Raw genomic sequence first — 6,702 nt, forward strand, 5'->3', positions numbered from 1 at the left:
CACAGGGAAAGAACAGGAATTCCTTTATTCTCATATTCATTTTTCATCAGCACACTGAGGAATGCATTTTCGAACTGTGCTCTCCATTTAAGAAGGCACTTCTGTGCTGGAGGACTTCAGCCACGAATGGAGAGGCTGTTATGGCAGCTGAGGCTGTGTGCTCATAAAGGGCACGCGCAGGTCACCTTGTGAAGAGTTATCAGGAGTCTCTTACGTGGAGCATTTAATTTTTACTGGAGAAGCTGGTGAGCATGAACTCAGTGTAGAGTGCTGGCACGAGGACCCTTCCACGAAGGCTGCAGAGCAGATTCTTGCATCACCTTCCTTCTGCAGAGGGAGCACTGTGCAAACCCTGGGAAAAAAAGGTGAAGCAACGTCGGAAGATTGTCCAGCTACCACCTGGAAAACTGTCTTCATCTTGTGGCCTGAGATCGATGCCTTGAGAGGCTGAACCTCGCACAGAAACTGGACGGAGCTCAAGAATAAAGCAGGGATTTATTCAAAGGATCTCCTCCATGGATCCACCTTGGGCAGCACCAGAGCCCAGCCAGGGCTGCAGCCAAGAGGAACCAAAATGGTCCCAAAATGCACGAGCGCTCCCGGGGGCTCTCACTGGGATCAGCTCTGCTCCATTTGCACCTTGCAGTTCATTGTCCCATTCCAGCTTTAGCCCATGCACTCCCATCCTGCTTGTTTGCTCTTTTCAGTTCCCTGTGATTTATACTTTTTGGTCTGAAGCTTGTCAACAGTTTTCCTTGGTCTCCAGCTGGAAAAGGATTGTTTTGTCTGCCTACCCTGTGAAGAGAAACCTACTAACACTTAATATGAAGCTCAGCTACACACCTAGGCAGCACAAAATCTAAAAAAAATATGGAAGCTAGAACTTAAGGCATCAAGATCACATTAAATTCTTAGAGACCTCAATAAACTAAATATAAAATCAGGCCCTTTGGAGGATCTGATTTGTTGCTGTGATTAGTAATGCTACATTTTGGGGTGGGTGTGGTCTAAAGGTGTTTTTTATATTCACAACATTAGTTGAAAAATGGAAGTAAATTATGGTTTATTACCAAAGAAAATTCTACTTGGGCTTTCCTGCTATAAAGAAAAAAATTAAAGAGACATGTAACCTGTAATTTCTCTTTTTAAATACAATTTACCTCATTAAATTCTTATAATAAATAGTAAAAGTTGGTGGATTTTAAAGTGAAAATTCGATTTGTAAACTATAGGTTGAAATATTTTAAAGCAAAATATTTTTTAATTTTCGCAGGCTATTTTAAAATTATTTTCTTACAGCCAAAACTTCTGTCTGAATCCTTTCTCTCTGTTAAACAGTTTCAGACTCTCTAAAATGATATTTCTCGTTACTTATGTCATTTGCATTTGCAATATGTACATTGCTCCAGCTCAGTGTTTCTTTAAAAAGTGGTTTCTTATCCATTTAGCCACATCTATAAGGTGGAGTGATGCCTGCATATGCAAAAGATCAAACTATAATAACATCTTTGGAAATGGATGATAGCAGACTCTCAAGTAGCTCTCATTAGTGGAATTATATAGTTATAGCTAAGGAAATTATTATCTGAATACTACAGATGGTTCAATGGCTTCTTAGTGCAGGGACAGAGTGAAAAAAAAACTCGTAAGCAAAACATGCTGGGAATGACTAAATGGAAAATGAGAATTTTTTTCTGATTCCTAGCAGAAATGGCTCCAAGTCAAAATGTCAGATTCAGATAGCTGCAGACCTTAAGGCTAATGAGATCTGGATCTGTATTTTGTATCTTGCATCCATAGTTTAAAGTGAATTTGAGATCTAAATTTATACGTGTGATGGAGTTTAATATCATTTGAGTTTCTGGTTCTGGTTTCAAAGGTCTCTTAAACAGTGATGGCGATGGAACATATATCTCACGTTTTGCCCTAGTCTTTAAAATCAAATGTTATATCCTTTAAGAATGCGAATGCACAGAAGTGTCTATATTGTACAAGTGTAGCAAAGTAAAACAACTTCTTTCACAGTGAAAGTTTAGGTCTTGTCCAGTAGATGTTTGTTGTTATTTATTGAATTTTGCAGTATTGATTTCTGTAACTCTGACTATTTATCTTTCTACTGCAACACACATTTCAGTAAAAACTCTTTACGGGGCAAAAGGCCAGAGTGAAGTCTTTGCATGGCTTATCTGTAAAGCAGGAAGGGAGAGACTCAGAAGTTGCACCTACAAAAAACAGTGGGGACTCTTTGATGTCTCTCTTAATGTGCTGGGTTTAGATTACTTTGTGAGTACAAAAAGGGTGAAAGGTTTGAGGATACTTTCAGCTAACCCTTAGGATGGTGATTTGTTCATGGGGTAGTTTTTAGTGGAGCAGAAATGAGGGGATGGGCTATCAGATGTCCTGAGGCTGAAATCTGGTCTCTGTCCACAGAAAGCTCTCATGACCCAAAGATCCCTCATATTTTCAATATCATACTTCTTTCAAGGAAAAGAAAAAAAAAAAAGGCCACGGCGTGGAATATTTTTTTATCAGTTTTTTTCAGCTCTCTCAAGTTATTTTCTATAACTAAGAGCATATCATCCCACCCTCCCCTTTTAATTTTTTGTTAATTATGTGGATGACTCCAAGAGGTCTTAATGTAGAACATGAAGTGCTGAAATGTCATGGGAGCAGGTGCATGAAGGAGGGGATTTAGCAGGCACTGAAGTGTGTTTAGAAGAGTTCCTGTTCTATGGCAATGAGTTGGCTGTTCTTTGTTGGCCATCTCCTGTATTATCCATAAGTTTTTGCTGAAATGAAGAGATTTTTAATGAGAAGGAATCTAAGGCTAAGCCATTAAAATTTTTAAAAGAATTACTTTTTCAGCTGAGCCTGATCATTCTGGTTTGCAGCATATTTGTCCAGTAACAAAATGTAAACCAGTGAGACAATGTTTGTATTTCAGAGAGGGAATTTTAAAACAAATAATAATTTTCAGAGTTTTGCACAGGTCCAGAGCATTCAAGTTCACAGATATTGTGGGTCAGCTCACTCAGGCTGTGAGTAAAAACCTAATTCAGGGTTAAGCCTTACAGGGGGGCCAAATTCTGTCCCTTCATGTTCTTCCACCTGTAGAGGATAATAGAATACAGTGTCATAGGCCCACATTCTTCTGACATCATAATTAAAGCCCCACGACTTTCTAATAAGATGCCAATCCTATTGCATATTTATTTTTGCAATAATGCCAAGCTCACAAGGTGCATCCTTTGCTCTTAGATATCCCCTAAAGGCAATAAATTATTTTCTCACACTATATGACACTGTCCTTGGCTGATTAAGACCTGGTTTAGGAGTAGTTTTTAGTTCTGACCTAGGGCTTTCAACCAATTGCTTCAAGAATTTTGTTAAGCTGATGTTACTGCAGGATTCCTGACAAGTGAAAAAGTACAACGAAGTAAATAAATAAAAAATTTCATGCAAAATGATCCTGTGTGGGCACAATGCTGATAGGAAGCCTAAAGCTCTCGTCAAAATTTTCTTCACATAAAACCTGAAATAATTATTGAAATCAGTCTATCCCAGATATACAGCTACACAACTTGGATCAGAACCTAGCTTTGGATTTTCCACTGGTTTCTCCACTCTGTTCACACAGGGAATTGGTAATTTTTGCTCTTGTTTTTCAAGTATAAATGTTGTATTTTCCCTCTGAATAAATGGACTGAGGATTTGTCAGGCCAGTTTTTGCAGCTTTCTTTCAAGAAATTCACAAACTTTTAAAATTTTATATTGCTTTTATGCATTAAAATGTCTTAAAGATCTACCTAGGGAAAGGATGCTTGTTATTTATGACTTTCCTATATATTTTGGCTTCAAATATTTGAATCTACTAATTATTGGAAGAAATAGACAGCTGTGATCTCTGAAGGACTTAAAAAATCAAGGAAAATTTACAGGTAAGGAATCTTAGTGTGGTGACAATGAACCCCAGATAATTACAGGTCAGTTTATGAGCTAGCTGTACAGGCTGAAAATTCTGCCTTTTAGAATAGAATTTTGGACAGACTTGGTCACACAGGAATCTCCTATTACCTGTTCACATCTCATTTGTTGCTGTGCTATTCCCCATGCTAGGAGAAATAGGGGAGAACAGGATTTCTCCTTTCAACATTTCCAGGAATGCTTCTGGAGAAAAGCAGGGCAGCAGTGGCCCAGTTCTCTTCCACAAAGGGATTCATGTCCCTCTCCCAGCAGAGGAGCTGGAGAGGACATTGTCATCCTTTGTCCTGAAAGTGTGTGAGGGACACGGGAAGAATGTCATTACGTTGTCAGTGTCGTTGAACTGCAGGGTTTTTTTCAATGCAATGCCATCATTTTCTTCACATTTTCCAGAATTCTCATGGAGTGGGCACCATATTCAATAGGCAATTTGAATATGGATTGTTCCATAATTGAAGCTAAGCTAGGACACTAATTAATCCCCTTTCTGCAGTTCTGTAATGAATTGGCTGGCTTACAAATACCACTGACCTCTAATGGGTGGAAGCAGAACTGTTCAGTCATTTGTCATGTCTCATAGGGCACAACTCGTGCCCAATCTGCTTCAAGTTGAATAGTAAGGGCTTGTGCTTTTGGGGCAGGAGGATCTAATTTCAAGCTCAGATGCTGCCAGGAATTTCTGAGTGGTTGTGGTCTCCAGCTCAAGATTAGGGTGTCCTTAGTGAGCCCAAAGGAGTGAGCAGTTACTCACAGGAATGAGTTAATGCTTTGCTCTCCGCTGCAAGAAAGTTTTCAGTCTGTCCACAGTAACAAATGGGAAGCTGTAGGTGGTGAGAAATTTGTTATACTATATAAACAGAACATTTCAGAGCTATTATAAAAGTTGAGGTTTTTGGTGAGCAGAGCTCTTTATTATGTCTTTGTTCGTTGTGGGCTAGCTAGCAGTGATTCATGGAATATTACTGTACATCTGATTTAATAGTTGCCCATTACATCATGTTAACATATTTCAGTAAGTGATCAATTCAGATTTTGGTATGCTGCTTTAATTCAGGTTTCATTCCTTGCCTGGTATTTATTTTTGGAGGGATGTTGTCCATCTCTGTCTGAGATCATACTGCCCTTTTTGCAGTAAACATTTTAGGATAAAATGCTTAATAAGATTTGCATTTAAAAAATGAACTAAAAGAACTGGACACCCTCCAGCGAGAAACAAGTAATTATATCATTTGTATTGCAAAACAGGAGCAGCTATAAAACATCAGTGTACTTTTCAAGATTGATATTCCTGAGAAGCATTACATTACATACCAAATAACAGGCCAGGCAGAGGGGAGAAGCCCTGTCTTGTGGAAGGACCCCGCATATTCAAGGCAGAGGCATGAGGTTGGTTCTGGATTCTGCTTCATCAAGAATTTAAAATTTGCCCCTTTCTAGTATTTTACTGCCATGATATGCTGGTTGGAAAAGCTAGTGAGTGACACTGATAGATTTTGTTGTAATCAGAACAATTTTTTGATAGATTCACTTCAGAAAACCATCCAGGTGTTGCATAACACATTTCAGAAGTCTTTTGTCTGGGCAGTTTATTTTAGATTTCTTCTCTCCATCCCTGCTGGATTATGAGCCACTGAAAGTTTTGTCTGCATAGCTGTGCAGAAACGGGTATAAACAAGGTGTATTTTTTCATGTTGGTTAATATGGCAAGAACTATTTCACGTAGCACAGACACTCCTGGCCTTAAGACCTCTTGTTCCAAGTAAAAGTGCAGGAGTTGTTCTTCCTGTTTGGATGACTAAACTGGTTTAAATTGTCTTCAGGCAAAGCACTGTCTGTGCTCAACCCCGTGTGACGTTTTCTGAATCTCAAATGGAAATGCTCAACGGTTTTCCAACTGCTTGTGAATAATATGGAATAATCTCACGAACCAGAATCATGTGTTTGGCATTTTATTAACGAAAATATTCCCAAATCGGTGTCTGTTAGCTTGTTTAAACATTCAGTGACTTCTGCCCTGAATACAGACCGTTTGCAAGAGGCTGTAAGGTGAATATTAGTAAATTAATGTGTTAATTAAACCTGCATCTGTGTACAGACTTGATTACTGTTTGCTATGCGTCCTCCTAAAGCTTTTTGAGCTTTTATTTTTGTGTGTAGCAAACTTTACGTTAGTGTTGGTCAATCTATTCTCATATTGGCAGAAGGGGATTTTCATTGATCGTTTTCTCTGTATTTGCCTTTTTTCCTCCCTCTCTAAACCCTAGTGCTGTAATACAGAAGATTTATTGTCAATGATTTATTAAAATGTAATTCTAAGGTGACTCCTTATCGTGAAAGTAATCTGCAGGCTATCTTTGTTTAAACTTGCAACCCGCTTTGTCAAAGAAAACAGCCTATGAAATTTTCATTATAATAGACAGGTTTTTATAATGAACTGGGAAAAAAGCCATTATGACCAAAAAGCAAATTGTTAGGAAACTTATGCATTGAAACAATATGCTCATTAATTGTAATTTTTTTGGGAGGGTGAACAATTCTGTTTAATGGTTACATTTTTCAGGCTTATAAATTAATTTGAATTACCCAATATCACTTAATTTTTCCCTAGGAAAGCTTCTGCTTGCCCGAGCAATATTATAACTGCTAATTCAATTACACTGAAATTGTTTAATAGAAAATATAATTGCTTATTCATACAGAATACCCATTAAAGAAGTGCAA

This window comes from Vidua macroura, chromosome 5 (genome assembly GCF_024509145.1).
Source record: "Vidua macroura isolate BioBank_ID:100142 chromosome 5, ASM2450914v1, whole genome shotgun sequence".
NCBI lineage: Eukaryota > Metazoa > Chordata > Aves > Passeriformes > Viduidae > Vidua > Vidua macroura.